Consider the following 11,201-nt stretch of genomic DNA (forward strand, 5'->3'; position numbering starts at 1 on the left):
TGTGTGTGTGTGTGTGTGTGTGAGTGTGTGTGTGTGTGTGTGTGTGTGTGCGTGTGTGTGTGTGTGTGTATATATTAAGAGCAGGCAGGAGGAGAGGCAGAGACGCAGGGAGTTTCACTGTGTCTCGACGGTTCTCTCAGGCTGTATCTGAGTGCATTTCTCTGATGTGATGAATTGCATTTCTGAAGCAGCTTTCTCAGGAGTATCAGCCTGTGATCAGTGATAACTATCCCATCTAAGCTCTCGTGTAGTGCTGCTCCCGGACTAATTTAGTCTGACTGTGACAAACAGTGAAGGGATCCATGAGTGTCGACTGTCTACTTTGAACTGCATCCATGAAATAAATCTACACATAAAGTAATAATGAATGAAAATTTAATAATTTAATACTGAGTGCAGTAATTCATAAAAATTGTATCAAATAACAAGATTAAAAAATATAATCAAACCTATTGATCTAACTTGCAATGTCGTGACATTATTCAAACTGTTAGAGAAGAATAAAACATGATGTATTGTACCCGCTGTTGAAATCATTATATGGACCACATGTAATAACTTATAAGATGAATGCAACATTACATTATAATCACTGTTATTGATTTAAAAAATAAAACATTTATATTAACTGGTGGCAACCTGATGTTTGAAGTTTAATTGCATTTTTAGCTCATTTATGCCGCATTTAATTACATTTATTGAGTTACTACGTTGTCTGGCAGTTATTACAGTCAACCACTACAGTCAGAGTAAATTTAAATAATTCAGCCCTTGAATTATTGCTAACATGCACACCAGTGTACGCAGCACTTTGATTAAATTGGTGCTCTGTGGATCTGATCCCCTGCAAAATTTTTGTCTCAAGCCACTGATGAGGGTGAGAGTGAGGCCTCAAAAGAAAGCTTTGTCTGTAACTGAACTCTGCGGGTCAGGGCACCCCACTCCACACATCATACTCACACACAAAGAGAGAGAGAGAGACAGGGTGAGCTGAGCAAACTCCCCCAGGGACACCCTGCTGCTGCAGTGAATACCAATGAGGAAAAAGAGGAGGCAACAAGTTTGAAGTTTGTGCAGCTGCTATTCAGCTTTGCGCAACGTGCTTTAAGTGCAGTAGCAGGGAAGAAGGTGCTTGTAATTCACTGCACCTTCAAGACCAAAATACTCTTAATGTTGTGTATTTTGGAAGTCTTTCTGCAATTAATTTGAAAATGATTCACTTTGTTGTATTAAACTCTGAAACTCTGAAAAAGATTTACCGGTTATTTTACATGTATTTTCACATTTTTGCATATTTTCGAACATAACTCAAACATACTGTATATTAGCCTATATATAACAGGGTTTTAGTCAGTTTGGTACGAGGGAGGACAAGGGAAAAGAAGCTGTTTGAAGTTGAAGTTGGCTTAATTGAATCCTAAATATTCCTTCAGGATCAAGTAAAATGCACGGTGTTTGCATGGTGTAACACCTCTTTTATGGTGCAACATCTCTTTTATGGTGCTCTGTACTAACTGTTTATGCAGAGACCTTTTGCACTGGTCCTAACAGAGGCGAGGAAAAGCCCTAGATGGGATGATCCAAGAGCGTCCTATTTTAAGTGGCTCAGCAGTAACACACTGGGAGAGGGAGAGGAAGGGATGGGTGGCAGGTGGGTGGGGGGAGGATCGGGGGATGACGAGCAGCCACACTGACAGCAGCATCTCCGCTCTGTCGCCCTGTGCCTGTCAGCAGTCACTGGGAACCGGCCGGGACTCCGCCAGCGTGACTTCATTAATAGTCCGGAGCTGACCGCCCGCCAGCGTGTGCTGCTGCCGTTGCCGCTGCTGCTGCTCAGACATATCGCCAAACGGTCGGTTAGAGTTTGGTGACCTACTTCGAGGCAAAAGTTCCCGCTTCACAAACGGTTTGGTGAAGTTACTTAAGACCGGTGTTCATTTTGAAAGATCTATCTCAACCCATTTTTTCTGCAGCTGAGGCGCGAGGACACAAAACTCCAAAGGCATGGACACAAGACACCAGTGGGAGGAGTGAGGTAGGCTGTTGTAAGAGTTTAGGATAGCCTATTATTCAATATTTGATTATGCCCAGGTTGAGAGAAAACAAACTGCAACAGTCAAGTATAATAAAAAAAAGTGTCAGCAGTCAACATTGTTGATTCTGCAACTCATGGTGAAGTTGTGGCAACGCATGCAGCTGGTGTTTTCAAATGAGCTGAAGAGGAAGGGAAGCAGTTCTGTCACATGAGATGGAGGCCACTCATTCTGATAGTCTACCGCAAGTTGATGCATTATGCACAAGTATTTGCCTGTTTTCCATGTGGTCACTACAGGCCCAGCTCTGTGCCCGTATGCCTGCCCGTCTAAAAGAAAGCATTTTCTGGTGCATGTAATATTTGCATACATTTACATTAGATTGTTTGCATGTGTGCACAAAGGCCCTTTATATGGGTCAATGACACCATTCATGAATGTTCATATGCCAGCTCAAGCACATTCTCATGCTGCATTTTGCTGTTGCACGGCCTAAAGCTTAACTACTTCTTGCTACGACCACAGAGCACAGAGTCATTGCGTAACAGATGAACTTATCTTTGTATTGACTGTGAGCTCAGGGAGTGCATGCATGTGTGTTTATGTGAGTGTTTGTGTAATGGTCAGTCATGTGCTGTACTGATCTTTGGAACGCTCAATCTAGCCAAACAATCGTTGAGTCGTTTAAACCCCTGATTCAGTTAACTGAACATCTTTTACTTGTCAATAGCAGTGGTGCATTATTACCTTTTACAAAATTTAAATGCACAAAGGGAAAGGATTTTCTTTACTTGTAATGCTGGAACCCACAAATATGTTGGTACCCTGAATGTGCAAATGTAACATAATGACTTCTGATTACATTTGGTTTTCTCTAGTGCAGTTACTAATTGAAACATAGTTATCAGAGTGTTCAGAGGAAATATATTTATAGTGCAAATGAGAACAAATTATTCTTGTAGTCAAAGAGGCATGAACCACAATCATCTACATTGGGAAGTATAAGTTATGAAAATGTGATGATAATAATTGTTGATAATGAATAGATAGTGTGACAGTGGTGTGTTGTCTTGTTATATGCACCACTGATTGTCTGAAATGTATATAAGCATTGAAGCAGTCCTCTGTTCCAATACATTGCTCATATACTCATTTGATTCCTCTCTCTAGCACACGTACGTGCACACACGTGGACGCGCACACACACACACACACACACACACACACACACACACACACACACACACACACACACACACACACACAGACTCTTCCCCATCACATCTCTCTGTCATCTAATAGCTTACACATTCCTCGCTTTCGCTCTAATTGAAATTGTAAAATGGATACGCTACATTTAGTGTCACTTGAATTCTGCGAAAAAGTTCCTCAGGATGGTTTGGAAATGTTCTGCAAGACTGTGAGGGCAGTTTTATTGAGAGCAATCCCAGTTAGTGATCGTGAGGGTTATTTTCCCCACAGTGATGCCACCAGCATCCTGAGAGGGACCCATCTGGTACAAACAGAGACCGACTGCATAAGTTGGAGAGCAGATCAAATGCATCAGTGCCACCTACTCTGACTCTGAGCTATCCATCTTTATTTGGCTTGGTCATAAAACGCCTATGAAGGGAAGGATAACTTTGAAAAGAGCAGGGTTGGTCTGTTGTAGTGTATACCTCAGTTGAAGAGAGGAGGAAATATGTGGCCTCATTAGTAATGCATTAGAGGGAGGGGAGAGAGGTATAGAAGTGAGGAGATGAGCTGGAGTTTCTATCTGTTAAATTCTGAGAGGGAAAATATTCACACTCTATCTTATGCTTGAACTGATTTCTCTCTCTCTCTCATTCTGTCTCACTCTCTCACCACTACACCTCCGTGACCCATTTAATATCAGCCACAAAAATGGCAACTATATTCCAACATGTTCCTCCTGAAAACACATTACTGCTGAAACTCATTCAAAATAAATCAGTGAGAAAAAGTGCTTACTGGCACCTTCTTTATCAGTTTAATAACTTCATCGCTCTCTGCCAGTATAAAGGAAGCAAGAATAATAATAAAAAAAAGATGCTTCGACATGCAACTGCAACCAAAAGGCACTTTCTTGTCCTGTAATACTCTCATATCATCCACAGATTATTAACAAAGTCCTTAAAATGAATTTTTCTCTGCATCTGTCTGACACTTTCCTTGTACATCACTTGTGCTGAAATATCATAATAATGCTCCACTGTGTAGCTTTATTAGAGGCCCTTGTAAGGCTTTGTATTTGACACTTAAGCAAGTCTTGAGAATACAACCTACTCATGCAGGTGCTGAACATACAGTACGCAGGTTCCTCCACATATATAGCACCTGCAGGGATAAAACCACCTTAGCCTAGTGACTACCTTGTCAGAGGGAAAGTAATCTTTACTGAGCTGACCTCACCAGTGGACTCAGCAGGTCCACGTGACAGGCAGGTTAACTGTAGCCAAGTATGCCAAAGTGTGCGTATGTACGGGGCATGTGAGCATGTGTCTGGATCTTCTGCGATCAAGTGAGACATTTTCTTTTCTTTCAGGGGTAAATGGTGGGAATTAAAGTGACCAGGGTGGCACCGGCTGCAGACCTTAGACCGTCCTCTGAAGTCTGATGTGACCATAGTGAGTCCGGAGGCAGCTGTCCAGTCAACCATGGAGCATGAACTGAGGATGGGACTGTCTGTGTGGTCCATAGTGGCCATCGTTTGTAACTCTGTGGTGGGCGTCCTCATCCTCATCCTCTTTGTCGTCCTCTACAAGGCTTGCAAGGTGCCTTCACACCAAGAGAAAGTGCCAGTTTTCACAGCAGAGCCAGAGCAGAGGAGGGAACAGAGGTACCTGCTAGCTGCACCCTAATCATGACTTGACATGGAGTTGAGGTGGAAACAAAATTTAACTTTGTGGATCTGCAAGAGGCCAAATATTGAGCTGCAGGATGTTAGAAGACCAGCTGGACTCTCCTCCTCTTCAACCCCTCATTATTTTTGCTCAGCTTCTCCTTTTGTCTTACTGTTCACATCTCTCCAGTCTCCACTACCAGCCCCATCTCCTCTATGCAAGTCAGTGGAGCTCAGAGTGAGCTATCTGCGTTAAGAGTTGTGGCAAGACCAACAACAACAACAAGCGGGTCCAATCCTCTTATCTCTGCTGTGCGTCGCTGGGACTGTCCATCTGTCAGTCTCTTTGCTTTGCTCTACACAGGCAGATCATGATCGCCTCCTCTACCCCTTTCTTTTTCATCCCTTCGTATGAGACAACTGAAAGGACGTGGAGGAGAAAGAGCAAAGACAGAGTCAGTTGGATAAGAAGAGTTTGGGGTGACAGGGTTGGCTGAGAGTCACAAGAACACATTAGAGAAGAAAAAAATTTACCACTGTGAGCTCACAAGCTGCAGACAACAGGTAGAACCCAAAAGCCTGAGAGAGTCAGGAAGGAGAGGGATGCTGCTGGAGGAAGTGTGTGAGTAAAGACAGACAGAGATAAAGGGCATGTATTTGGTGGGAATGATAAAGTGCAGGGGAAGACTCGCTTTGATGTGTTGTTTACAGAAAAGGGAGCTCACGGCTCCTGCTTGACAGTCTCCCCATTTGACACACACGTCTCTGCTTCTACCGATCCGACTCCCACGGGATTAAAAGTAACAGCGTCAATGTTACTCGTGTCCCGGTGTGCCTCTCTTTCATTTTGTGAGCTCCTCTAAAGGTTGAATAAGATATTTATAGACAGACTTCACCAGAAATGACAGACTGACAGAACACTCACTGTCTCACAGCAACAAGTGAGTATTGTATTTGTTGTAGTCAATGTACTTCAGCTACTACCTATCAGATACCAAGATTGTTTTAAGGGTGGGAGAGAGATGAGACACACCAGACTGACAAAATGTTGAGCCAATCAGAACTTCAGCTCCACATCAGTGGAATAAATGGAAAAGAGCTGCATTTATGTTTTTGTCTCATATACAGTTTGAATTTAGTGAAAGGGCTTTGGAAATGTTTCTTATTTTTGTGTTGGAGAAACATCAGTTGAAATCTAATATCAGGTATTAGTTAACTTTATTTTCCTTGCAGCACTTTGTGTTGTGTTTCATTTATGTGATATTTCTTGGAAAATTACTATGTAATGATGGATACAAAACTACCGAGTTATCTGTTAAAATAAAATGAATTGATGACAAGTTTGATATTTCATCAATAATTCCAGACACTGTTTCTGTGTGAAGATTTGCTGCTTTTATTCCGTTCATTTCATTATAAATTGAATAACTTATTTTTTTCAAACAAAACAACAACTTTAAAAGCATCACTTGGGACTTTTGCAACTTGCAGTGGTGATTTATTGATATTTTTTTTATTTTTATGGATTAAATGATCAATCAATAAAAAAAAGTGTCAGAAGAATTCACCTGAATGGCACTGAGGTAATTGCTGTGCTCTGTGCTTTGTGATCCTGATGACAGTTTATCTTTCACTGATAAATAAATGAAATGATTCACTCTTGTTTATAACTAATGTGATCCGCAATCTTTGTTGCCATGTTTCTTTGCTGAGTATTAGCATTGTCAGCCCTCCAAATTCTTTAAACATTAGAAATTGAATTAAAATAGCAGTTGACTTCAGCTTCCTGCACAGAAGTAATCAATGTGGAACATATTGACCTAAACACTGACCCACATCCTGTTGTTAGTCAACATCAACCATATAATCCTTATCTGCTAACCATGATCCACCATTGGGAGGAGGGAGGGATCTTCAGAGGGTTAACGGCTGCAATTATTTTCTTTGAGTGACAAGCAGCGACTTAATTATACAGAGTTTCATTGATTTGACTTATGATTTGTCTCTGTCGTGTCTTGTGGAAATACAAAAGCAGAATGAAATTCTGTATTATTATTCAAGTGCTGCACTTAAATGAAGTACAATTCTTAGGTACTTGTACTTGACTATTCCCATTTTATGCCATGATTCTACTTCACTACATTTCAGAGGAATTAATGTGACACCTCTAGTTACTGTAGATACAATACAGATTTCAACTTTCATAAAAAAAAAAGATAAGATTATTTTATAAAATACAGGAAACTGTGATAGATTAGAACTACCCCTAACTACAACTAATAAATAAGAGCAGTTCCACCATGACCAGCTACAACATAATAAAATTCAGCTTAGCAATAATAGTAACAATAAGGACCAGTACCAGTAACCAGTACTTTTAGTTTTGATTTGTGAAGTATATTTTACTGATTCACAATATTTACGTAATATAACTATTTGAATGTAGAATCTTTATATGTAATGGAATATTTGTAATTCAGGGTTTTACTTTTACTTGAAAAGCATCTGAATACATCTTTAACCACTTCATGATTGTTTTAGGGCCCTATAGAGATGAACAGCTAACACGTAAGACATTTGTAAGAGTCATGGATTTCACTGCATTACGAGATGAGATAAAGAACTGTCTAATGTTATTTGTTTATAGCAGAGATATATAAGCTGCATGTCCAGCAAGTGTGTGACAGAAACAGTTCAAATACATGTATGCACATGTGTAAAACAGTGGTTTATAGCACATATGAGACAGATGGTTTGGGCCTTTGGTGGGCTGTTGATTTGAAACTGCTCGTCAGAAAGGCGGCTCTACAGCTGTCTCATGTTTATGTGAGTCCCTTCTATTTATCTGGCTGCCAGCTTCTCTCTCTCTCTCTCTCTATCTCTTTGGCTGTCTTCCTCTTATTTGTTTCTCCATTCCCATCCAGCCAGACCAGTGCCAAAGCCCTGCAAACTGGCCAGCACAGATCCAGTGATCCACTCTACAGTGAGCTGTTTGGATGTGAAGGTCAGCACATTCTGACTCACACAGTTCATGAACCACAGCACTGATCTGAAAACCGTGGTTTTCAAAGCCAATGTTCTAGTCGAGATAGCTGAAGGAGTTTATCAAGAAAACACTGAATAAGCATCCATTTAATCCATCTGTTCTCCTGCCAATTACTCTTGTATTGATCATCTCAGGAAAGAGTGTTATACTTTGGATGATGTTTACTGTGACATCATCCAGTTGAGATTAAACATGGTTACTGAACTCATTGCCATCGCATTACAAAGCAGCAAAGTAATTTCCCTGGTCTTCCAATGGTAACTGAGATGGAACAGGGTCACTGAACCTAATATGGTGTTATATAATGATCAGTACAAATACTACAGACAGAGAGATTACTAATAAACATATGAGGGGCCAGTAATCTGCAGCTTCATCTGCACCGCTGGAGTGGTTGCATAACCCACATCAGCCTAGACTGAGTCATGGGCAGTGTGTGTGTGTGTGTGTGTGTGTGTGTGTGTGTGTGTGTGTGTGTGTGTGTGTGTGTGTGTGTGTGTGTGTGTGTGTGTGTGTTTCTGTTTCTAAGGGATCAAATGTTAATCTATGTTTAGGCCACTACATGTGTGAAATTTTAATATTTGAATCTTATGTAATCTATAATTTAATTTAGTGGCTCCAAATAAAGTGTGTGTGCGCGCATGTGTGTGTGTGTGTGTGTGCCAGAGAGAGAGAGAGAATCTATTTTCACAACTGTTATTTTGGGGCTTTCTGTGATTAATGACCTGTATGAAGCATGAATTCATGTGCTATAGAGTAATGTAAAAATGTGCACGGATGGTATACATGTGTATGTTGCTATCTTACTGTCCTTGTGTATGTATAACTAATGACAAAACTCTAATCACACTTAATCAGATCTTCACACCACGACCCCTATAGAGTCACGAGCACTCATCACAATTACACACACACGCACACACACACACACACAGTCATTAAATAGATTTTGACAACAGTGCAGCTCTGATATCAAAATCATTATATTTCAGTATAATTTAGTCAGTATGAATGTTTGTTCTGTCAACAGAGGTTTTAATTATAGCATGAAATAAGCAGAAATAATGATAGTGATAGGAAAACTCAATCAGTATGCATGATACAGCAGAAAAATAAAAACAATGTGTGTAAGATATATAGGAATTGGAGAGTGGGAACATTTAAGAAAATGAAGTTTTTCATCCACAGTTTTTTTTTTCCCCAGAGTATCACATTTCCCACACTTACAGAGCTTGACCTCCAGATATGCTCCTATAGTCACACTTAATGCATATGCATGACCAGAGGTATGGACCTCAAACTACTTGCATGTGGACGACTGCAACAGTACGACCTACTTGACCCTGCACACATCTCATTATCATTCATCCACCATCTAGCCTCTCCTCCTCATGTGTAGAGTTAGACTGCCACCTGCTGGCTCAACCTTCACAATGTGCTGCCTCATAGCGGTTGTAAGCACCTGGTGTTGGCTGCAGCAGGGGCCCACAGCTGCCAAAACGCTTCTCCATTATTGTGCAGCAGACCATGCTATTGCTGCTCTCTGCTGGTATTTCCAGGTAAGGACAATGTGCACTCAGACGTGTAGTCAGTGACTTTCAATGAGAACAAGTCACACTGTTGCAGATGTTCTTCTGGCAGGCCATCATTAGCCAGTGGTTATGTTATTTTCTTATGAATTTATAATGAATGTGCTCCATGATGTTTGTGTTATTATTTAATTCAGTGTTTGTTTAAAGTTTTATGATGAGAGCAACTGCTCATTCATCAACTGCTCATCTTGCCAAAATGTAAGGTCATCCAATAATAGAGGCATACGCTGCACGGATGTAATTTAAAATAGAAAGTAGATTCAATTAGTTTTCTACTTAAAATTTGCAGAACTATAATATAGACAGTCATTGTTACTGAGATGGAAACCCTACAGGTACATAAAGGGAATGGACAGAATAGCGCGATAGTCCAGTAATAATTCCTATTGTTGTGATGTTTATAATGTTGTTGTTTTTTTTAAACCTTCAGAGAGGCACTGAATCAGCTGTTAGTAGTCGCTGTAGTTAGGTGGTGGAAGAAATATTCAGATACCTTACTTAAGAAAAAGTAACACTACAGTGTAAAAATACTCCATTATAAAAGTCAAAGTCTTGCATTCAAAAACTCACTTAAATAAAAGTACAGAAGCGTTATCATTAAAATGTACTTGAAATGTTGAAAGTACAAAATACTTGCAGTTATTAAGCAGCAGAATTAGTTTATTAAGTTATAAATATATAGGTCAGGGTGAAGCTATTTCTAACTACTTTATATACTGGTGATTATTTATTCTATAACAATGTTTTATATTTTATAAGTTGATCACGTTTTTTTTGTTTTTCTTTTGTTTTGTTTTTTAGGGTACAATCTAAATCTGCATCTGTAAATGTAGTGGCACAGAAGTATAAAGTAGGCTTGGTATAAAGTGGAAGAAGGCACTCAAAAAAGTACAACACCTCAGAATTGTGAAGATACATTTTCCTGATTCCAGCACTAGTTAATTTGGATTGTATTACATATATATATATATATATATATATATATTATAAGTGTTTCTGTTAATGTGTTGTTTTTTAAAGATTTTGAAGACTATCAAAATTAATCATTTGGAGGTAAAAATGACAATGTCTCAAATAGTTTATTTAAACATATACTAATGCTTAATCACAAGTCCTCAAAATATACTTAAGTAAAGCTACAGATATATTATCAGCAAAATGTTAATAAAAAGTAAAAAGCACTTTATAAACACATATGAACTGATTTCAGAGTGCTATATATTATTTATTTGAATATTGCTGTATGAACATGGAGACAGCATTTTAGGCTGTAGCCAGTTGAGTTTTGCTTGTTTGGTAGTTTAATAGATAACACTGCATCATAATCTATGAGCTCATCATATAGTTAATGAGAAATTTCAATCTTGTAAAAGTAATTATAGATGTCAGATAAAGACTGTGGATTTAAGAGTACCATACAGTTGTTGAGTTGAATTGTTAAGATATAAATAGGCTTATTTACAGGTACCTCAAAACTGTACGCACAATGCTTGAGTAAATGTACTTTGTTGATTTCATCACTTTCATAGCAAGCAGGATGCTGAGTGACACCATGAGGCAGAAATGGCTGCCCTGCTGGTTTCTATATCTTGATTGAATTTAAGTTCATTATAGTCATACTAAATGCTTAAGTAAATATGGAAAGCAAATGTATATATCTCTTCTCT

General features: G+C 39.3%; 1 long non-coding RNA gene across 1 annotated transcript; it reads left to right on the forward strand.

Moving 5' to 3' along the window:
• Positions 1 to 1,754: 1,754 nt before the first annotated feature.
• LOC111230205 lies at positions 1,755 to 6,261 on the forward strand. Its single transcript, XR_002665428.1, has 2 exons — positions 1,755 to 2,035; positions 4,600 to 6,261. It is a non-coding gene; the product is annotated as an uncharacterized LOC111230205 (long non-coding RNA).
• The last annotated feature ends 4,940 nt before the right edge of the window (positions 6,262 to 11,201 follow it).

Source organism: Seriola dumerili, unplaced genomic scaffold (assembly GCF_002260705.1).
Source record: "Seriola dumerili isolate Sdu_G_001 unplaced genomic scaffold, Sdu_1.0 BDQW01000017.1, whole genome shotgun sequence".
In the NCBI taxonomy this organism is placed as follows: Eukaryota; Metazoa; Chordata; class Actinopteri; order Carangiformes; family Carangidae; genus Seriola; species Seriola dumerili.